Below are 23,900 nucleotides of genomic sequence, written 5' to 3' on the forward strand. Positions count from 1 at the left end.
TTGTAAGAAAAATGGTAAAACGAGATAATAATCAGTATCAGTTTAATTAAGTAAAACTGGATTTCCAACAATGAATTCTTTAATTTCAAAGGAATATCCATTCAGTTAATAAACCAGATAGAGTTGCATTAAGATTTCTAGGTAAATGTATCTTCCAATAAAAACTTTGTTAAGTAAAACTATAAATTTCTAACACTGAATTCTTTAATTTTAATACATTGGTTGCATATTTAGCAAATCCGATTTAATTTTCTGTAGAGAATATAAGACTTTGTAAGCAAGTTTCATTTTGAATTCGCGTTTCTTTTCTTAAAAGTACGCATAGTTTATGTTTCTTCGAAAAAGAGACAAAAAGGTAAATTGTTGAAAATTTGAACTATGTGTGAAGTTCTTTTGCTCCGTAAAAGTAAAAAAGTAATCAGGTTAGTTATATCGCTTATTTTGTTCTCATTTACATCCAAACGTATTACAGTAGAGTTGTAAAAAGTATATTTTTTCACCGATGTATATATTATGTTACCCAATGCAACGTTGTTAAGGAACACTCCCCCCCCCCCCCTGAATTAGCCCTTCAGAAAGTTTGAAGCTGTGTAGAAAAAATAACTGAAAAAGCAACAGTTACATTAGTATTTTCTTAAAATAGCAAAGGGACTCCTCGCAATTCTAAAACAAGTGTATAACATTTTAAGTGCTTTTTTTTTACTAACAGTTATTTTTTTATTATGTACAGTGGAGCTGGTTTAAAACGCTATAGTTTCCGTCTTGTTAATTACATGTAATATATTTTATTTTTCCGTTTTTTTAGTTTTTAGCCATTTAAATGTTTAGACAACTTGAAATTTTACCTTATATCAAAATGCCTCTATTATGTTTTTGGAACAACAAAAAGTATTCTAACTTACTTGTTTAAAACAGAGTTTATTTTTAATTCATTAAATTTCATTAAAAACTTGTCTTATCCTAAGTTTAAGATATTAACAATGCAGGATAGTTGCGTTCGAAGTTTCGTTTTGCAAGTAGTTTATTCTACAACCGAAAAAATGTTCCTACGTTTTTCATTTGAACAGCATTTAAGCGTAAATGTTTTGAAATTTGTGTCCTTCTGCTCTCAGTATTTTCAAATTCTGCTTTTCTTGAAGTGTTTTGATGAATTGGTAATTTAAAAATTCACTGCTTAGAGTTATTTCTTGTAGAAATCATTAACTACAAAACATAATTCCGTATTCGTAGTTTTCGTCAAATGTAAACTTTTGAACATGAAAATTGAACAGTTTGCCATTTAATTAAAGCTGAATCATGTAATTAAAGTAGTAATAGCTCTGCAGCTTTTCTTTACTATATCAGTAATTTACACTTTTTTCTCAAACTGAAGTTCATGAATTGTTATGTGTAATATTTAACGTATATCACAAACAGTAATATATTATATTACTGTGTTTTCAGTTTGTTGGTACTAAAATTTCTTGCCAGCTAAAATATATATTCTCTGAAGAATTTAAATGCGTAAATGAGAAAAGTTAAAAAACAAGTACTCTAGATTTATAAGAAAAAGCAACATCATCGCCAGAATAAGCAACATCACGGCAGTTTGTAGTGGTGTAAAAACAGATATTTATAAGATCGTACAAATGCTTTGAGATTTTTTTATTTGTTCTATTTTTTGTACATTTGTACGCAATATATTTATGTTTATTATTGTTAAGTTTTCGATATTACATTAACTTACATTGCTTTGTCGAGCATATTTAGAATGGAAAAAGTTCCTCACCCCCCCTTATATATATATATATATATATATATATATATATATATATATATATATATATATATATATATATATATATATATATATATATATATATATATCCCGTTAGTTTTGAAAGGAAAATCATATGTCAGTTTTATTGTTCCGAATTTCCAAATCTACAATATTAGTTTTGAAACATGATTTTGTGATTAACATTTCTATGATTGTTAAAGTATATTTTGTTTCCAAATCTTTAATTAAAAGTGTTGATGAATAAATAAATCTACCAAAATAAATACATAAAGAAATAAGTAAAATAATAATAATATTTGTTTATGTCGTTTTCAATTTTCGTATCTTTGAAATCAACACTTCGCAAAAAAGAAATAATAATAATGAATGTATAAACACATACAGTGTAAAACATTATTACAGCGTTTTTGTATTTTCTTTTTTCAAAATAAATTGAAGATTAAGGGAACTTAAAATTTATACATCACTGATTCTTAAAAATGTTCTGAAAAGAGCGGAAGTAATGCATCGCGAAATACTTGAAAAATCAGGCGAAAAGAGCAAAATGGAATGTGCCATTGTTATTATTAAAAGCAAAAACTTGCCCCCCGTAAAAAAAAAACAAAAGATGCAAAAAGTAAATTTATGATAAAATAAATTAAGAATTCTTAAAATCAAAAAGAATTAATAAAGGGGAAAAAATTGATTCTCATAAATGCCTGCAAAATGTTATTTTTTAATGACGAAAAAGACTTTTATTGAGAGTTTTAAAATATTTTTAAACAAAATTCTTTTTTACTCTTTATTGTGTTCCACCTTTTTGTTCTAAATAAAGAATGAATTTACTGACATAATTATTTTAGGCATACGCGTTCGAAAAAAACGTGAACAGGGGAGCTCAATTAAAATAATGCAATCTCATTTTAAATTAAAAAATGAAAAGGGGGAAAAAGTTATGAAGTGTAAAAAAACTAAGTTGTCGTTTTAATCAGTTTGCATATATCACTCACTCTTAACATCCCGAGCAGTATTTTAATATTGTTGAAAAAATTTCTGCTTTGTATTGCTTTTTTATTTTTGAAAACGCATTCCTTTAAAATGAGAAATGATGTTGGAACTCAAGCGTTTTTTTTAAATTCTAATATGATTCAAAAAAATGACCTTTTGTTTTAATTTAATTATTGTAATACATGTATAGAAGCTAATGTATGCTGTGTGAAACATGGCGTAAATTTGAGAGAAAATATTAAAATGACTAAATTTTTATGAGCAGTTAAAAATAAGCTACCGTTATTATTATATATAGTAAAATTTCCTTGAATGCATCGATACACCCAAATATGAACAAGGTTTTTTTTTTTTTTTTAACGTCTCTCTGCGCGTATTGTTTTTTTCCCCTTTGATATTCACTAAAATACGACATTTATGCGATTTATTACTGTGAATAGTTTTTCTTGGTTAGAATTTTGGCTTTTAATTATCTTTGTTTAAGAAAGATGTTTCTAAAAATTTTTTTGTCCAAAATTATCTTTGGGTATCTTTCTACGTATTACTTTACTGATTGTTTTTTGAATTATATTTTTGAAGGGTTTTTGTGCAATGAAACATCTAATCTAAAAAGATTTGCACTATAACAAACATAAGATGTGCAAAATTATTAAAATATTTTCTTGATTGTTCGGATTTTGGAGCTGCAGTTTTATTTCCTATGTAATTTTAAATAACTTATGATTTCATTGCATCATAATTTATCTTTCTCGCTTTGCATAGAAAAGCAGGTGTAGGTAGTTTTAAGAAGCAATTTTTGTATAAAGAAGTTTTAGGCACCTAAGTCAAAGATTGTTTTGTAGTTTTTTGTAGTAAGTATATATATATATTTTTACCCGAAAGCCAATTACTTGATTTTTATCGAAACTTGTAAAAGTTGTGATTTATGTACAGGCATCCCTTGTATAACATGGTACTTGTACAACACGGTTTCGATATTACACGGTACCAAATTTGCAATTATTATAACAAGGTTTCGATATTACAAAGTACGAAACTTGAATTTAATACTTCATGGTTTTGATATAACACGAATGTTACCTTTAAAAAAGATGGAATTTCATTTTTGTTTAATACATTCTGTCAATGTTCGATAACTCTAATAAGTTTTTACTTTGTTTTTATGAAAGTTGGTTTCGATGTAACGCGGTACACATCCCTTGATTTACATTATTTCTAAGTCTCGCATAACACGGTTTCGATACAACAGGAAACACGGTTTCGATACAAGACAATACATATTGACATAATTTTTACTGTGTTCATGATTAATTAGTGTAAAAAAAGTTAAAATGTTATTTTTAAAAAAGTCTCGTATAACACGGTTTTGATACTACACGGAATGAGTTAACCTTGTTATGTGGCAACGCCAGTATAGTAGTTTAAAGTTTTGTTAAACTCCTGAATTAAATACAATTTTTATAATTAGTGTAATCTTTCCTTCGTCCTCATATTTAATTTGATTGTTAAAATGTAAAAACAAACAAAAAGTTACATTTTACATTCTGATTTACTTCTCTTCATGTATTTGTGTTGAGTGTGCTATTTATACACACTCTAGTCAATGCTTTTTTCTTTTTTTCTGTGTTCAAGAGCTATTGCTGTAAATAAAAATATTTGTTTTGTTTTTTAAATTATATTTTAGCTCTAAATATTTGCTGTATTCTTTTTTACTTTTGATTTTTAAAAGAAATGCTTTTTAAATACCTATTCCCGTAAAGTTATGTTTAGATATTAGTTACCGTGAAGTTTTTTGTTTGATTAATAACGTTATGCGTAGTTAAATTCATCTTGAGTGTGGACAAAACCTAAATTTAAAGTTATTTCAAATGATTGGAGATTTCTTGCGTAAAGTATTAAATGATAAAAGTTAGTTCGAAATGATTGGAGATGTCTTGCGTAAAGCATTAAATGATATTAAGCATGAATAAATGTTTACGTTTAACTTAGTAGCTATTTCGTACTCTATTCTTGCAAACGGACGGAAAAAGAATAGAGAATATCGAAGAAAGGTTTATTCTTTTTAATGCTTAATATTATTGTTTCCTAATGAAACACATTTGGTGGATGATTATTGGTGAGAAGTATGAATTACTTCATGCATAATTATGCCTTCCCCAATTCAACTCAATAACTTTTTCAACATCACTTTATTGCAATAGTCAACTTCTCTAAATGTCAATACATATATGTTATGATGCCCATTTCAATAAAGTGCGATTAAAACATATTTCTAGCATGTGCGTTTTATAATCTTTGTTTTGAATTGTTGTAATTGTTTTAAAACTGCTTTGATTCGGCCTATTTTATTCAAATTCTTTCCGTCTGATTGAAAAAATTTACATAATACTCTTGTCCAAACCAACCTCTTATAAAAGTACTTTTCAACTATTTTTTATGAACAATTACTTAATAGCAGACATAAATATAACAATCGGAAAAATGTGACCAAGAACTTCGAAAAGGATTCAAGTTCTAAAAACAATCATTTTCTCTTCGTTTTGATTGTAACCCTATACCCGTTTTAAGTGAGTAACATTTTGAATTTCTCGTTCAGGTTCAAAACCTATCGTCTGCTCATACATTCATGTCATTCTTTTTTTTTTTTCTTATCTCTCAGAAATATCGTTTTTTGCTGTGTGAATAGTTATCGAGCTTTTGACAACTGTTTTATTTTTTTATGTTCGATGAAATTTGCCTGTACTGAGGGATATTTTGAACTGTGATGCTTTTTCAAACTAAGACATTATTTTCTAAATAATATGCATTATATTGTAATCTGGTTCATAACATTTCTTTCTTTTCCCTAACCAAAAACTCAATAACTAGGAACGTAGTTGAGAACATATTCCGCTAGTTTGTTATTCGAAGAAGATTTTGTTTCTTATTATTATTTGCAAGCCCTATATTCTATACTAGTTTTAAAATGTTTTTGAGTTCAAAGAAAGTGTGCCGTAAGTGAAAAAATGTTTACCCCCATATTGAGATTGGGAATGTCAATATTTCTTTGTCATGATAAATAGTTCTTTGTTGTCGTACGTTTATATAGTTGTTAGGAAGGAAAAGACAGTGGGTTGTGATCAAATGTATTACAACAAACTTCAATTGACTGCTGTACTACAGCTAAGCTGAACTAATGAATTTATATATGCAATAGTTGTAAGTAAATTCATTAAAATAAATGCCATTGCAAAAGTTAGTAGGCAATAGAAGTCACCACCGGTGATATGATTGATGTACTATTGCTAGGGTGCAGTTACTAATGAATTTATTTGCAATAGTTGCTATTAAATTCATTAAAACTATCACAAAAAGTTTCTAGACAAGAAGAATTCACCACCGGTTATGTGATTACAGTGTTGTTGTTATGGTGCTAACCAATGAATTTATTTACAATGGTTGCTAATAAATTCATCAAGATAAATGCCATTACAAAAGTTGCAATAGAAGTCACAGCCGGCGAGGTGACTGATGTACTTTTGTTAAGGCGCTGTTACTAATGGATTTATTTAGCATGGTTGCTAATATTTCTTTAAAATAAATGCAATTGCAAAAGTTATTGCAAAAAGTTGGCAAGTAGAAGGAAGAAGTCACCACCGACGATGTGACTGATGTACTATTGCTAGTGTGCTATCACTAATGAATTCATTTACAGTAGTTGCTAATAAATTCATTAAAAGAAATGCAATTACAAAAGTTATTTCAAAAAGTTGGCAAGTAGAAAGAGGACAAGAAGAACTCACCACCGGCGATGTGACTGCTGTACTATTGCAAAGTCTCTTTATCTTCTAATCTACTAAGAACATTATGATTGGACAACAACGGCGTGACAACATCTGTGAATTAAGTGTTTTAAAAAGTATGGTGAAAAAGTCTGAAGAGAAGGTAAAACAGTGAAGCACACACACACACACAATACATAGACGCACTATGCAGTCCTCATCAGGTGTTGCTCTGATGAAGAATAACAACAAGCGATTTGACAGCACGCCGATTCCGAATTCGAAAAAGACTTCGGGGCTAATGAGGGAACATCCGCTCCGCTCAACTACTTTTCGGCGACTACTATTCACTCGCTCTGGGGTACACAAAAGCCACGTGGTCTCCGCGCCTTCGTCGCTGCGCCGCCAGATTTCACCTTCTTTTTGGGACGAGGCCCCGCCCATTTTTGATCGTTCCGTCCATGCGCTTTGCCATCCCCTTTTTGTGTATTCCCCTTCTCCTCTCATCATCTTCGGAACGGGAAGAAGAGAGAGAGAGGAGAGAGAAAGAGACAGAACGCACTTATTCTTTACAGGTGTGGGAATGTGTTTGTTGTCGTTTGATAGATTTTTTTTAATACTTCTGTTCCAGCGTACGTTTTTTTTCCTCCCCACCTTGTTTTTTATTTTGTTTGTATGTTTGTTCATTCCTTCCCCCCCTCTTTTTATAGCTTTTTTGTTATTTATTATAGGGCTATCTGTCTCCTGTCCCTTTCGCTTGCCTTTGTCAAGAAGGGTTGGATTTTTTCTTGCCGCCTGAGCATTAAGTTCGAGACGGCGCTAGATTTGAATCGTTGCCGGAGCTCGAATCCCCGGTAAAGTAAATATTTATTGTTTCATTCCCGTAGTTCTTTACAGGATCAGCCGTGAGGCGGTTCGTTAACTGCAGTTTGGTTTCCTTGACGAATAACACTTTTGTTGCTCGTACAAATGTATTTCAGTTTTTTTGTTTTGTGATTTCACTATTTTGTCTAGTTAAAAATGTTTCGCAAGTGCAATTTCCCCACGCTTTTATAACCCGATGAATAAAGTATCTGAATAAATATTTTGAAACAAAATCTTGATTTAGTTAGACAAAATTAATAAATTAGTTTGAAACTGCTGACAACTGTTTCAGCATGAAATTTCTGTAACGAAGATACTTGAAAGAGCAATTCCATGCGGTGAAGTAACTAGAATTTTCTCATTTGGAGGGAGGGAGAGTCATATAAAATTTTTCAAAATTAAAGGCCGAAAAGCGTAATTTTAGGCCCTTGCATGTGTGTTCATATATATAATTTTCAGCCTCATGAGGAAAGGGGTATGACCTCCCTATCCGCTTTGGCTACGCCACTGATTCCATGGTAGCAGATGTATCAATGACGTTGACGCTTCAAACATGCTATATTCTTGTCTCGTTGCAGGAACCTTATAAAGAACCTCTACTTCTATGTAATACAATAAAATTTTGAAGGCTTTCATCAACCGTATCTTAATTTTTTTTTTCTTCTCTGAAGGACGTACCTCAAAAGATACGTTCATAATTGAACCAAAAAATATTGTTTAAACTAGGGAACTCGACCCCTCCTGCGGTGACTCAGTGATGCTTGCAAAGGGTGAAAATTCACAATTTTAATGCTTTTCAGTGTGTCAGGACATCTTTATGACTGGATGCCTGGCCCGCCCGTGATCTCCGGCACCTTAAGATTTAAATGGGAGATTCAGGGCAGAATCACTTTCCCTATATATCCAACGGTCCCAGTATTGACCTTTTTGACATTACCAGTCCGAAGAGATAGGGTTAGAAACACACACGCAGACAAATGTGCATAGGTTTTATATTATTTAAATAATGCCTTCTTTAAGCCTTCAAAATTTAACTGCATTTTAGAGAAGTAGTTTTATGTTCTTCATAAAGAGCCTATGCAATGAAAATGAAACAAAAATCTAACAATTTTTGTACTTATCGTAGGGTTTTTTGTGCAGCAAATGATAAATCTATTGAAATGGACTTGCCTTAAGAACTTTTTCTATTATTATTATATTCTTATTCTTCAAGTAAAAGAAAATTCTTGTTCTTCAAGAAAAAGAAAATTCTTGTTCTTCAAGAAAAAGAAAATTCTTGTTCTTCAAGAAAAAGAAAATTCTTGTTCTTCAAGAAAAAGAAAATTCTTGTTCTTCAAATAAAAGAAAACTAAGCAAAGAAACATGTTTCATATTCTTATGCTTTTGCGCAATGTATGTGCACTACAGATAGCAAATACTTTGTTCGCAGTACATACATGGTAAAGTCTCAAAGAACATACAGATTGTACTAGTACATAATTAAAATGAATTCCATCTCTAACGAAAGGGCATCAGTTACTGAGAAAAAAAAAGAAAGCAAAACAAAGAAATGATTTTCAGTTTAGCATGAGATTTTTTCCCTTTTAATTCTGATGAATTTACTCTATCTATCTGACGAAGAATTAATTCTACTGCTGTGAATTTATGTCTATATATGCGTTCCTGTATTAAAGTATGACTGCTTAAGTCAAATTAGACGTCAATCAGACGTGACGAAAAAATCGTTTGCCCTAGAATTTAAAAGGAACTACTACATTTTTCCGCTTCGACTCACGGAAAATGCCATTTTTAATTCAGAAATAAAAACTCCATAATATATTTGAGCCATAACAAAGCCATAAATATATTTCAGTTTTTAGAGATACCTTCTTAAGTTAATTATAAAGGCATTGATAAATTAGTTAAGTTTGATTAGTGAAAGCTGTTTAGAGTTTACTGAAGTTTTCAACCCCATGGATGGAAAAAGGGACGTATCCTTCCCCCTGTCTACAAAATCCTATTAACGAAAAAGTAAAACATAAATAAATAAATAATTTATTAAAATTACAAATTGGTTGTTTTCATCAGGATACATTTAATGCTATGTATCAAATATAATTGCATTTATCTTAAAAAATAACTTTTCTTATTAATTTTAGAATATAAATGAAATTATGTATGCAACAATAAAAATATGCCAAATTAAACATCCAATATTTTTTTCTTTAAAGCAATCCATAAAATAATTGTTTTTCACATGTTGTACACGCTTTAAAGTTCTTTCATTCAAAGATTGCTTCTCGAACAGAATCAATACTAAGTAGATGGAATTTAAGGCTTTTAATTCGCAACTCCAACAAACTATAGGGGATGTTGCACTCACTGTCTAATGGCGGATGAAAAAACTAAAACAAACGCACGCCGTAACGTATAAATTGCTTCTAAACTTAGGAAATGACAAAAATTTTTGTCCGCATGTAGGATTTTTTTTTCTTTATTCATTTGAAACGATTTTTCAAAGTCTTTTGGTTATTGTGACCCATGTAGAAAGAGATTAGAAATCAAAAAGTAATACGAAAGTAAAAAATTAATGCAGAACAAACATAAGTTGTTCTGAAGCAGCCATTTTCACGATGTTGAATTCGGTATTCATAAATTTTTGGTTCGCTTCGAACAGCATTTTCATTTTTCTATACACTAGTACATATTATGTCCAGTTTCGTGACATTTCCGACATTTGTTGACATTTTTGTCACATAGTGCACATACGTGACAGACTGTCAGGAGTAACATTTAAAACTAGATAATTTATTTCTATGACTATATGATTTACTAAAACCATAATCCTATAAACAGATTTTTGGCGAAACTCTTCCACCGATAATGACAGCGTTTGCAGAGCAACCAAATTAAGTTGGAAAGATATTTTATCGATAAAAATTCCAAGATTTTATTTTTTATTGTTCAAATTCTTAAGTTCTTTTTGGATTTTTCAATCTGTTCTGCGATTAATATTTTCAAGAAAATTAATTTGCATACTGTCCATTTCAGTTGGATGCTACAGTAACAAGGTTATTTAAACAATTTATGTGGAATTAGATTAAGGAAAAGCAGTAATTTTTCAGCATGGCTATAGTGTCCAGTCAATGTTGTTGTTAAGTTCGCTTTTTTTCCATCGAATTGAAAAACTGATATTTATTCAAATTCACTCAGAACAAGATAAATAAAATGTGTACTCACTGTTTATATCAGATATTTTTGATGTTACGCAGTTGCAACAAACTGTTTGTTTTGTCCAAAATGAACACGTGGAACACAATGTTTTAGTTTTTTCGGCAGTTTTGTAAATCACCGCAAGGTAGCGTATTCGAGCTCTGGAGATGCGAATAGCAAATTTAAAATTTTAATGCCTTCTTCTCAGCCATTTTTCACTAACAGCCATTAATAATTATATTATAAAAGTGAAAATCATCTGTATACCGTTCCTCTCTCTTTCTCTCATTCTGTTTTTCGAGAATCGTTTCTAGAATTTCACCCTGAATGAACTTTTTTTTTTTACGATTTTGAACTCGTGCAGTTTCTTCGTTATCGTTATATTAGTAGAAATTAGATACAATACATAAAACTGTTACAGGAAAGCCTGTGCAATATTTGTGCATGTGAAATATTGCGAATGATTTTAAAGTCCATTCAGTGTCTATTGGCAAGAAGCTTGTAATATTAGCATATCTATCAAAAGAAAAGATTGATAAGCATAATTGAAATTGAAAACAATAATTCGGAAACTAGGTTAATGAGATAAAAAGAGAAAGGTGTGTCAGTCAAGTCACTCTGTCTCTTTCTCCTCCCTTCTTTCCAGTAGCGTTCAGAAAAAAAAAAATGTCTGATTTTGATATCGTCCTTTTATACTTTCAGAGGTCACTTCACTTGCGTAATTTTATTTTATTTATATTTCACTAACAAAATTTCAATTTTTTAAATTGCTTTAACCTTGATCATTGCTTACTGTGAAATCTAACTATTCTTTAATTTTGCAACTGTAGATGGAGTTATGCTGAACATGTTATGATTAACAAAAAAAAAAAAAAGAAATTGATCTGAACTAATGAACATAAATTTTTCAAGAATAAAAAATGTTAGCTTTAATTTATGCGAGAAATCCCAATTCCTATGTGCGCTATTTCCATGCATCAAGAATTAATACTTGTAAATAACAAAAAGTAATCTCACACCAAAAAAAAAAAAAAGGAAGAATAGTACCGATAATAAATACTGCAAAATCTTTTATTATTATTACTATTATTATTATTATTTGCAAAAAAAAAAACGTTTTGTGTGAACAACTTTTTTTGTCATTTTTTTGGAATGAGACGTCAAGTAGTCTTTTGTAAAACTCCAAAAGTGAAAAAAAAATTCTGGCACGAAGTTGACAAACGTGATTACAGTAGCATGCAATTTTTGGTACTTAACAAAATCGAAGCACGCAGTTAACAAAAAGTCATTCCTCATTGCTAAAAATATATTAATGTAGCTCGTTTAAAAAAAGTTGCATGACGTTTCTCCATCTTTTGACTACAGAGACTTTTAGTTCGCTTGCAAGTAAAGATGGAGGAAAGCATCTGTCACTTCGCCGAAGATTCGACGTGACCGAATCATGAAGTGTGATTCTGCAAATTACAGTTTATGTTATGAATATTATTTTCTGCTATTAGAGTTGTATAAAATATAATCTTTTACGTTATGCGCAATCGTACCTTATAATAAAATGTAGTAAAAATTTATATGCAGTTTAAAAGTTTTTGTGTGTTGAACTCATGGACACAGAAACTATTCAATACTAATATACTCTGTTTAAATTGAAAGTTGCTAAGAAATAAATAAGTTACATAACATTATATTTGTTCAATAACTATTCGAACAACTTTAGTTACTTTAAAATGAAGATTTTAAAATATTGCATTGAACATTGTTTAAGCATTACTTGCTTTGAAGCTTAGAAAGAAATAGTGTCATTAATTTCAACATGTACTGGGACAGATTTGAGAGTAATGGACACCCTTAAGGAGTTTATGTTAAAATTATGAATAGGGGTTGTAGGTATAACGTGTTTCAGTTTTTTAAGCATATAATCTGCCGAAAAAACTTAAAATAATTTTAGTGATTGATTAAGATTTAACATTATCAACGATAATTCGCAGGAAAATGAAATATCCAGAGAATTATCAAAATATAAATAAGAGCTGAATTTTTATTTATTTATTTATTTTTTCAATAAAACAAAATATGAGCAGGATATCCATTACTTGCACATCCAGCCTTTATATGAATTCTAAATAATTATTCTTCATAATTAAAGTCATATGCAAAAGAAAAACATTCGTACAAGACTAGGAAAGAAAAATCGAAAGATATAAAGATTTTATTTTATTTATTACTTTAAAGAAACAGCATATTTTTAATTTAAAAAAAATTCAAATAAAAGATTTCAAAATGAAACTTATTAAATTTTTCATAAATATCAATTTTTGAATGATAAGATAAGTAAGAAAGAATGCATGTACATTACTCTTACAAATTCCTCCACAATTCAATTTTTTTGCATTAAAAATGTTTTGATATATGTTATAATATTAAGATATAAATAGTAGCTAATTTATAATTAGAAAATTCTGTAATTTAATAACAAATTAGAAATGTCTTCTTTTTTTCGGTACTAGCAGTGCAAAGCAAAAATTAATACCTTTGTGATATGAATTTAAAAATGATCGGGTGAACTAAAAATGTTGTAGACACTAATATTAAAATATATGGAACACAATATATTATAATATTAAACATATTTAGGCGTTCAATGCTAAAAAAACCTAAATATGTACAGCAGCCGAAGCATCGGCCACTAGTTGGCCTAAACGTCGGTATTCGGGGCTTCAGTCCAAGTGCGCTTCGTGTCATCACTAAAGCGAAATTATTATTAATTAGTGAGGTATGTTGGTGATTGGTTTGCTATCTCCCGTCAGTTTTACATTCAAGTTTTCTGTCCGGTGTCCTCTTCGATAATAATAAAGTTTACCAGCAAGCAAAATGAAAGTTTAAGTGATATTTGAACATTATCTCGTACTAGAGATATCATAAATAGTTTAATTTTCCCGAGTAGTTACCTTTAAATTTAATGCTATTTGGCACATCATTATTTTGTTGCAAGATTTACTTTTTCTTGGTTTACAGCAAATTTTTTTAAACCTTTTGCAGTGGATTTTTTTTTATGATGACATATTAGACTTATCATTGCAAAAATACTGATGCAGTCGAGAAAATATCGCTCACTTTTATTATTAAGAAAAATATTCATACTTGATGTGAAATAGTGTGCCATGTTATGCAATATCCACACTTTTGCGTTCAGTTGTCACTGTTAAGTGTATTTCATTCATAGAAGCAGTTAAAAGAAGGAAGTTTCAATTCAGTTACGCTGTACCGAAACATATCTTGTGAATGTTAAAACTTAACTACTAGGTCTTTTCACAGAAAAACAGACATTTTGCCCAGCACGTAATAGCAAATATATTTCATAAAAATTAATAATTGAAAAAGGTAAAGGAGCAAAATTTTGTTGCTTACACTGTAAAAAAATTCCGAAACGTTACTGAGTATTTTCATGTAACGTCTCGGGATTTCAATGGTTTTTATACACTTTCTGGAAATATCAAGTATCACTGTCAAAAAGTTTCCTGAATTGCTACAAGTTGCATGAATGCAGAATTCTCACTGTTGTAAAAAATAGTTTTAGTTCCCAGTTTAAAGATTAACTGACAGTGTTTATAACGTGTATCAGCTTTTATTCGATCGCGGCTTGTCCAGACTGATTTAAGGCCGATTCACATGGCGACCGATCCGTCCGCCCGTTCCGATTTATCGGACGTGACGGACGGGTGTGAAAATATTGCAACATTCATACTAGCTCCGTCCGATAGCCACGTGAAGGTGTTCCCCCGCTAGGGATGAAGAGCGCGCATCTAATGCCGTTCTTTTGTCGCTCTCCTAATCAAAATAAATTTAACAAGAAGTTATAAGCGCTACTGCTGTGATTGCAGTAAGCCTTTTAAAAATACATTATTGTTTGTCACGAAAGTCAAGCAAGCGGTTAGTAGGATCACTTTGAACGTTCAGAAGAATTTTGGGCAGTAGAAATTAAAATGGCCGAACGATAAGGGTAAGCAAGTAGTGTAACAGAAATTTTTTCAAATTTTTGTCTACAACATTTCTGTCAAAAACGAGTCTACACACCTCCTTCACCCTCTTATATTTAATAGAATTTATGTGAGAAATATTATTATTATTATTATACTTTTTTTTCTGAAAAACTTGTTGGTTGAAGTTTTAGCAAAAAAAGTAAAAATTGAATGAGAGTTGTACATAAAAAAAACATCTGTACCACATTCTAGTCCTCCCTCCCCCCCCCCCTTGATCTTCAATAGAATATATGAGAGAAATAATTAATGTTCAAATATTTTGAAAAAATTTGCTGGTTGAAATTTTCGCAAAAAAGTAAAAATTTAATGACAACTATACATAAAAAAATCTATTTAGTCTGAAAGGAATCTAGTCATGCAACAGTTGAAACTTTGACTCGATGCTACTAAAATAGGTGTTGATATTTCATATAAGTTCAAGCTAGGGGCACTCTTCGTCTCTTAAAACATTTTTTAAAAAAATTTGGTCTAATATTTCAATCGTTTAGTAATAACTGAGCGTTATATGATTAGGTCCCGTACTTTGATGGCCTAAAAAATCTTTAAAAATGCTCTTAAGAACTGAAAAAATGTTGTTAAAAATAGCAAAAAAATTTTCTTAAATATATAAACATTGTTCTTTAAATAAAGGAGTTTTCTCTATATTTAAACGTGGATTTTCACTTGAATTACTATTTATTTCTTAAATTTACAAACAGTGTTCTTAAAATATTTATATTGAGATAAATTTGGGTACAAATTTCCTCTTTTTTACGATTCAGGATAATCGATAAAACACTTTGGCTTCTTCAATTGTTGTTGGATTCTTAAACATGTTGCGTAACTAAATTTTTACTGGGAAGTGAGCTAAAGCATACTCTTAAAATGACAAAAGTTACAAAAGAATTCGATTATTATATTTATCCAGAAATCCGAAAAAGTGACAATTTTTGAAAAAATCAAGATATTTCTGGCAAAATAGCACATATTATATTCATGAATAAGTTCGTGGCAAAGCCTATTTATTCAAAATTTTGAAAAGTCCAGCAAATGTTTCAGACAGTTTAATATCATTAGAATCTGACGACTTTTGAAACTAAGTGCCATAATATAGCAGGATTAAGCTGAATTTTAACGCGTAACCATAAAAGATTTAACTTGTATGATTTTTTTTTTTTTTTTTGCTTGGTTAAAATATGATTTGTTTCATCACATTTCGAAACAATGACTATTCAAACGAAGATTCAAAAACTTATACTGACTAATTAAAAAAATAATAATAATGGGTTTCGTTAATGGTCTCACGGCCAATGTTTAGCGTTAGAAGCTGGTTTTGCAAGTTACTATGAGCAGTAGAATTATTTTTGAACGAAAAAACGAATTGCAAAACTAAATTTTCACGTAATTATATCTAATTAAGCATTCCACGCAAAATAAAGATAATTGAGTAATAACCCTCATATAACTTCTGGGCATTCTCATTTTGAAAAACATCAACTGTCTTTTTAAAAATAACCACAAATTTTGTACGAAACTAGCAGTGAACAAAACGAGAAACATTCCCCGCAAAAGTAAAAACGGCGTCTCTCCTTTGATTGGCTATCACATTCGCTCCCCGAATCGGACGGCCCGTCAAAATCCAGCATCGCCAGAACGTGACGGGAGCCGAGAAATTCGGCGTGCTGTCATGGCAACGGATTACGAAAACCAGTTTGGCAGCAAAAATATCGGAACGGACGGACGGATCGGTCGCCATGTGAATTGGCCTTTAAGCTCCCAAAGGAAGCGAATAAGTCTTTGGACTAAGTAGCTTGCTGGAATTGCAATGAAGTGTTATGCTAATACTTTCTTGCAATTCTGGCTTAGCTTTGGCCGTGTTTGCAGTACAGCTTTTGGAGCTGTCATATTATCCCTATCTAAGTTTGCTCCGAAGTTCCAGTGACACGACTAGCTTCATACGGGAATATTTCCGTTTTTTCTGGATAATCTGAGGAAGGTTACTGAATAATAACGGAAAACGTTCCCTGGTTTTTGCGAGATATGTTGCTGGCAGAAATTGGGGCATATCAGCTGCCTATTATTTTCCAGGAACGTTTCTGAATCGTTTTTACAGTGTAAGAAACCAAAAACGTTTTTGTAATTTCTTAAAACTTTTTATCTTAATGGTTTATTTTTGTTTTCTTTTTATCTTATTTTATGAAAAAGAAGAAAAAAACCAACAACACGAAAAACTATTTTTTTTTAGTACTAAAAAATTGAGAAAATTTGGGAAAAAGTGTTCCATAAAATTCGAAATAATATTCCTCGTTGTACTAAACATTGACGTAAGTTAAATATACTGATTGTTTGAATCAAAATGAAGTGAATTCAAGCCGCTAATAATTTTATTGTGAAATAACGTCTGTATCAATATTTTTATTATTATAATTTTCATTGTAAAGTTTTAATTTATTTTTTTAGTTTTTGGAAACGGAAATAAAAGGAAATCCGGGGAGCCTGATTTTTTACTTGAAAGAAAAAGCTGCGAACAATCTTTTTTTTTTTTAGATGAAAAATAAAAATTATTCATTTAAGGCGACTTTTTTTTAAATTTATTTTCTAAAATTTCTTTTTTTTTCTTTTACTAATTTTTTTTGCTACGGAGCAAAAAATAAATCCAAGACGTTTTATTTTTACCCCCCCCCCCCCCAAAAAAAAGAAAAATTGTAAACGGTATTTTTTTTTGATAAAAAAATATTTTGATGTCCTTTTTGTTTTTAACTATTTTTTGAAATCGAACAAACAATTTTTTTAGGAAAAGCTAATACATTATCTTTTTGTATTGTTTAAAAGAACCTACTGCTTTATTTTTTTCATTTATTTGGGTTTTTTTTTTTTTTTTTTTTTTCATGTTCAGATACAAAAGTGAATGTTGGGAGAATCTTTTTTTTTTCTTCTATTCACCTCTGGGGAAACTAAATTTAAAGTTGCAAAGATAGAAAGATCATTTACGGTTGAAATATACTGGAAAATATTGCCTACCAATTGGAGAAATTGGCGTAAATTCTTTACCATCGGATTGTTTTTTTCATGAGATTTTTGCTTTTATAAATTAGCTGTAAATATTAAAAAGGTATGTTTGACATGTAATGCAATCTCAACTAATTAAGAGAATATTGATCTGATACAAGAAAACTGTTTTTGGTTTTTGGGAAAGTAGGCTTGTTTAGCTCTAGACGGAGCTTTTTGTTTTGGTTCTAAAAAATCATTTATCATGTTGCTGATTTTTAGATTAAAAAAAAAGGTTGGAAATTCCCCCGCTGATTTTATGGTAAAGTTTTTTTAATTGTTCATTTTGAACGTTTGTTTCCGAACATGTTTTGTCAAGAACTTTTTTTGGTAGAGTTTGTTTCAAGCAAACCTGCCTTGAAGCTCGTGCTCTATATTTGCCTTAAATTTATCCGTTGGCGCTGATGTTACGTTTTTTTGAACTGTTAAAAATTGAACACAAATTTGTTTGAATCAAAAAAAAAAAGAAAAAGAAAGATCAAATGAGGCGGCCTCGCCGAGATGTTTCGGACAAAAACATATTTGTTGAAATCGGACTATTCCCTCAATTTTCGGACTGAGAGAATAATTTATAAAAGATCAGTTCATGGCAATAAAAATGTTTTCTCGGAAAGAGTGACTATGTAGAAATGAATGAAAATTGGACTTTTACAGCTGGTTCTTTTTTTTTTCTTCTGTACTTAATTAAAACCTCGTGCTATTGTAAAAAATAATTTGTTTTTCTGAGTTTCTTTAACTAAATTACGTTTAAACAGTATCAAAATTCTCCATTTAAATTTCTAAAAGGAATTATTTTGTTAAAATAGTATGACTTGGTAAAAATAAAATGGCTTTAAATGATAAATTTATTAATGCTAATGTTTCTTTGAACAACATTATGATGAGCTCTGTGAACCACTTGTAATTCAGATACGTACGAAAAAAATTAAATAAATGAACGGAAGATTTTTTAAAATTTATTTACAGTTTAATCAGATTTTAATTGTTTTCTTAAAACTTTGTTTCAGATTAATGTCTTTTTAACATATTAAGAGTCATATTTATTTTAGAGCAGCGTTTCTTAAGGGGTATTCTAGTTTAGTGGCTCGATTTTGAGGCTATTTCGTGGGTGCAATAAAAAAGAACTAAAAATTTTTAGCATCAATTTTTTATCAGTTGGTTATTGATACTTGAGAAGTATAAAAATATATAACAGAGGGGAAAAAAATTCAAAATTGAAATCAGTAGATGCCGGCAAAGTGGTGACTCGGAAAAAAAAAAGGTGTCTACTGGTTGACAAGATTCCAATTCTCCTGGTAATCTGAAACACGAAATTAAGGTTGATTCTTATTAAACAAGGATGTAGAATTATTTGGACGTAGCCGATTTGAAAAAAAAAAAATGCATAAAATGGCGTCTTTTGAAAAAAAAAACAAAGGTCATTTTTTGCTTCCTTTTTTCAAATTTAGTAATTTTTTAAAAATAGTAAATAAACAAAAATACAGAAACTCCTACGTGGAGAGCAAATTGATAGTATTAAGAAAGTCTGTACCAAATTTCAAATAAATCGGTGCATTAGGACTTGAGATATCTTGTCAACCGTAGTGAAAAAAGTAGTTTCGAGAAAAACGCGTTTAAAGTTTACAGTAAACATTTTCAGGCAGTCTGAGTGGTGTAATGTTATGCTATACTCATAATTTTTTTGAACAGCCAACATTTCCTTAGACATTGTTTCTTCTCATACCTCAAAAGCTACATTTTAGCAGTTCTGCCTTCTTTTGGAACTTCGGAAACTCGTACCCCGGAGCGTTTGTCACGCTGCTGATCTCGTTAGCTGGCTTTTTCTTTATCTGAACAAAGTTAACTATAACTCCGAAAATAATTCAAATTTCCGCAAGTCCTCTTAAAGGCTTATTTTTGAAGGTCTAAACTTTAAAAAATATGAAAGGAAAAAAAAAATCTTTTTTTTCCTGAATTTCTAGACTAGAATACTCCCTTAAATTGCGTTCCGCGGAACCCCAGGGTTCCACGGAGCTCTCTCAGAGGTTTCATGAGATTTGTATATTTCCTATTTACACCTTTCAAATTTGTCACTTAAAAAATCGACAAAAATAACGCCTTTTCAAAAATACATTTACTGTCACTTTAGCATCTAATCTAAGCATTGTTACCCATCTGGAATAACCACTATAGGAACAATTTTATTTCTCGCCTAAAAAAATGCAAATTTTTGACTATGAAAAAAAAAAAGCATGTAATGGTGCCTTTAAGGCTTTAACTTCAAAATTCTTTCGAGATCGATCCCAAACCGCCTATTTTTCAGCTCATGTCTCCAAAAATAACATAAAATTAGGTTTTAAAATCGTCAATTTTGTTTCGGAAAAAGCTATGGAGTCCCTAATATCGCCAAAAATAGTTTAAAAGTGGCTTCAATGTTGAACAAATTTCGGAAAGCACCCTAAATCCCTTTCCTACAACATTACCAAATATTGCCATAAATTACGATTTTCGACATCAATTTCCAATATTTTGCCCTTGATACCAGCCACTCTCCCAGTATCTATAGCCTGATCGGTAAGGCATCGAATTTGTGACCGGCGGATCCCAGATTCGATCTTTGCTGGTCGAAGATCCACCGTCTTCATTAATGGTGACTGGGAGACGTTAAATATGCTCGTAGTCACCAAGTCCTCCAAGTGGACCGCTACCTCAGGGGGTGCTGGACCAGAGATTGCTCGGTAACTGGTCTGATTCAAAAAATCAGAGCTGTCTTCAGGGTTCCATCAAACTGGTTAAGCCACAAATAGTGGCAGGTACAGGGGGCTCTGGAGTGAAAAGTATCTGTATGGCAGCAATTGAAAGGACAATTTAAGCATTTAACGAGTGATGACCAATAAGGAGGAGTACTGGTCACGAGGGTCTAAATGGTTTATTTCTGTGTAAGGCCCCTATATATACAGCGGCTCTAGTTCTGTATGAAAAAACACACTTTGATATCAAAAACTCTGATTTTTAAATTTAAAAAAAATGTTTAAAAAAACATGAGATATTTTAAAACTTTTAATTTTTAGGTTTAAAAACTTTTTCTACGTAAATTTAAGTGAATTATTAACACTTTTGTAGGTAAAACACATCAGCATTTTTTTTCCTTTTCGAAAAAGGTATTTTAGTCATTATAAATCATGCATCAATTCTGAGGTTATTTATCCCTTTTAAAAATTTAAGTACTTCTCAGAATCGCAAATAGGAATGTACTGATATTTTACAATAAGAAATATTAATTAGCAATCATCAATAATTAAAAAGATCTATAATTATGTATATTTAATTACGTTTTAATGAAAAATAGTTAATTTGATAGTCTCTTTGAGGTAAGAACTTGGGTATTCTCCAAAACAGAATACTGGCTACGCCACTGCAAACTATTGAAACACCAGGAGTTCCACGAAATAAGTGAGTATTGAAAAGGGTTCCACTAATCAAATAAATAAAGAAACGCTGCTTTAGAGAATCGGTAAAGACACTACTTTATTTTTATATGCTGTAGACCTTATTTTAATGAGAATTTTTAAGAATTTTTCATAACATACTATTTTGGGCTTGTTATAAACAATGTCCGCTATTTGGAAACTGATGTCCTTATTGTAATAGGGATTTTATAGCGACTGCTCATTATTATAACAGGAATTGCCAGAGACTGTTATTCCTATTCTATAGATTCTTATACTTGATTTCATTTAGGAACTGTTGCCTTACTCTAGTTAGAGTTAATGCTACTAATTATATTTAACTAATTAGAGCGAGCTTTTTAGAGATAAATGTTCATATTTTACTAAGGATTTTATGGATGGTTGTACTTATTCTAAAGTGAATTTTTGACTAAATTTATCCTTTTTTATTTAGAAAAAAATGTTATTAACAATTTCATTTCTAGCATCGAAAATTGTTAACTTAAATTTTAAAGCAAATAACTGATATAATAGCTATCAATAATAGTTTTCCTGTTATCCTGAGAGCTACGCTTATACATTTTACAAAAAACGATTTTGCTGCTCGAAAAGTTGTGCATAGGTGTATATTCGTGGTATCCATCTCTCAAATAATTACCCACTTATCCTTTGAACTTTCCTTTTCAATTCAAGTCGGCTTTTACGAGAGCAACATAATTAACATTTGACATTGTATTATTGACTGTTAGATGACACTTGATTATGTGGTTTAAATGTTATAGTTCACGTTTTGCCCAGTAGTTTTTGGGAGTTGTTGTTATCAAAATCGAGATTGAGGATAGTCTATTCGAAATCTTCTTATGTTTCAGAAACGGCGAAGCAAAACTGTGAAAATTAAAACGTTGCTGCTTGTTAATCATTTTTAATCACAACTACATTTATTCCGGAACTCGTGATACTAATACTTTCTTCAACCTTCAAAGACATCTTAATGATTGTTACTTCTTCTCAACAAAACTTCGGCACTTCTAATTAAAAGTGAAATTTAGCATGTGCAAAAAAGGGAAAATTTTACTTTTACTTTCTTTTTTTTTTTCTTTTTTTTTCTTTTTTTTTTTTTTTTTTTTTGATAGAAACTTTGAAAACACTCAGAAACTTACTGCAAATAAATATTAGTATAGTGAAGTGACGGCGAAAGTAAGCAAAGCTAATGTGCTAGCGTGGTATACAGGGCTTTAAGAAACGACGCGTGACACTTGGCCATACCGTTGTCAGCTTAGCCTTATGGTTGTTAAAAACGGTACCAATTCGTTAAGCGAAATGCTCATGAACAGAATCGCCAATCCAATGAGTAATTCCAGAAAGTGGCAAATGTAGGTTCAAAACAGCAAGCCTCTTTGTTTTCTTCAACTATCACTTCTCATGAACGCGCTATAGATTAAATTGTGTCCAACATTCAGAAAATACAGGTATTTTTCATGTGTACGATTTTAAATTTGACCAAAATGTGAATCATTTTCAGGTGAGTAAAATGACACTAACCTAAATGAACTCACAACACAACACATTTTTATTTTGAAAAGTCTCTGATGATGCTAACTGCTTGAGTTTAAAATGTCTTTCACTGATCCACTTGAACAGTAGGCCGATTTTGTTAACTTGAATTTAAATTAATCTGAAACAGAATTGATTATTAAGTAGTGAATCGGTATCAGACCCTCGACTTAATCCCTTAATAGAGTACGATTTGCATGATTCATCAGTATAGAAATTGCAATTTTTCACAATGTAAACCCTTTCTTTTTTTCAGTTATTATTTTCATTCAAATTAAATAATGTCTTCTGCGTTGTCGCAAAAGGTTTTCTCCCTGTAAAGAAAGAAGACTGCTTCCCTTAACATTTTACCGGAAGTGACGAAACAAACAGAAAGTAATAAAACAAAACAAAAGACGCAGGGGAGAAAAACTTCCGTGCTCGCGGTGGCAACAGCAAGACCGAATTTAATGACGCAAGAGATTTTGTGGGGTGTGGTGGAAGCTATGGAATTGTCATTTTAGAGTCGCTGTTCCCCCTTACTCATCATCTGCTGCAGAGGGGGTTAAAATGTAAATGAGGGTGACAAAAACCGTGAGTGCCGAAAGGGTCGATAACGTCGTTTTGAGAAATCGGTGCCGGAAATAGGAATGATTAGATGGCAACAGTCTGGATAATGGTTTATTAAAAATGCAGTGGAAAAGACCGGAAACACCTTGTGATTCAAATTTTATAATAGTCACCCGCATGGTTCATGTACTTTTTTATTTCTCATTTCCATGTGTGCTTAAAAACAGCATTCACCGCCATTATTTTGCTGCATACTTTTATCTTTGCTTCCGTCCTCTAGAGAATTGAGTGCGATTGGGTTGCTTTGTTTTAGAGAATTCATTTTGGGATTGCCACTTTTGAAGGTTGTTGGCTTCATATTTAAACTGAGGCAACATTTAAAAATGACCTTTTGCTTTGTTTCTGTTGTAATAGAAATGAAGTGAGCCCTAAGAGCGGGACCGAAATTAATAGCATCGTTTGGATAATTGTTTATGTTTTATGATCAAAGCATTGGCGCACGAACAGTGATCCAAAAACATAGATTCAGAAAGCCAAAATATTATCTAAGTTCGTAGTGTCAATACTTCTTGTAAAAGATATATAAGAACTTGTATTTAGCATCTGCTGAGTTGATAGTAAGGGAGAGTGTTGTAACTTGGGACACTGCTAATTTCTAAGTATCTATTTGTTGCAGCCATATTTTCTTATCTCTAATAGTAACCATCACCACTAAATGTAT

At 30.8% G+C, this 23,900-nt stretch overlaps 2 protein-coding genes across 8 annotated transcripts in view; one reads left to right on the top strand and one right to left on the bottom strand.

Annotated features, from left to right (window-relative positions):
• Nucleotides 1–6,844, bottom strand: part of LOC129216019 (uncharacterized) — a 236,245-nt gene extending 229,401 nt beyond the window's left edge. The window contains exon 1 of the mRNA XM_054850156.1: nucleotides 6,550–6,844. The gene's annotated coding sequence lies outside the window, so the exon portion shown is untranslated. The remainder of the gene's footprint in view (nucleotides 1–6,549) is intronic.
• Nucleotides 1–23,900, top strand: part of LOC129216020 (caspase activity and apoptosis inhibitor 1-like) — a 486,970-nt gene that overhangs the window by 176,747 nt on the left and 286,323 nt on the right. For 5 of the 7 annotated variants that reach the window (XM_054850158.1, XM_054850159.1, XM_054850161.1 and 2 more), the window contains one exon: nucleotides 7,260–7,382. The exons of the other annotated variants lie outside the window; for them this stretch is intronic. The gene's annotated coding sequence lies outside the window, so the exon portion shown is untranslated. The remainder of the gene's footprint in view (nucleotides 1–7,259; nucleotides 7,383–23,900) is intronic. 7 annotated transcript variants of the gene reach the window in all.

The sequence above is a fragment of the Uloborus diversus genome, chromosome 2, assembly GCF_026930045.1.
Source record: "Uloborus diversus isolate 005 chromosome 2, Udiv.v.3.1, whole genome shotgun sequence".
NCBI classification, from domain to species: domain Eukaryota; kingdom Metazoa; phylum Arthropoda; class Arachnida; order Araneae; family Uloboridae; genus Uloborus; species Uloborus diversus.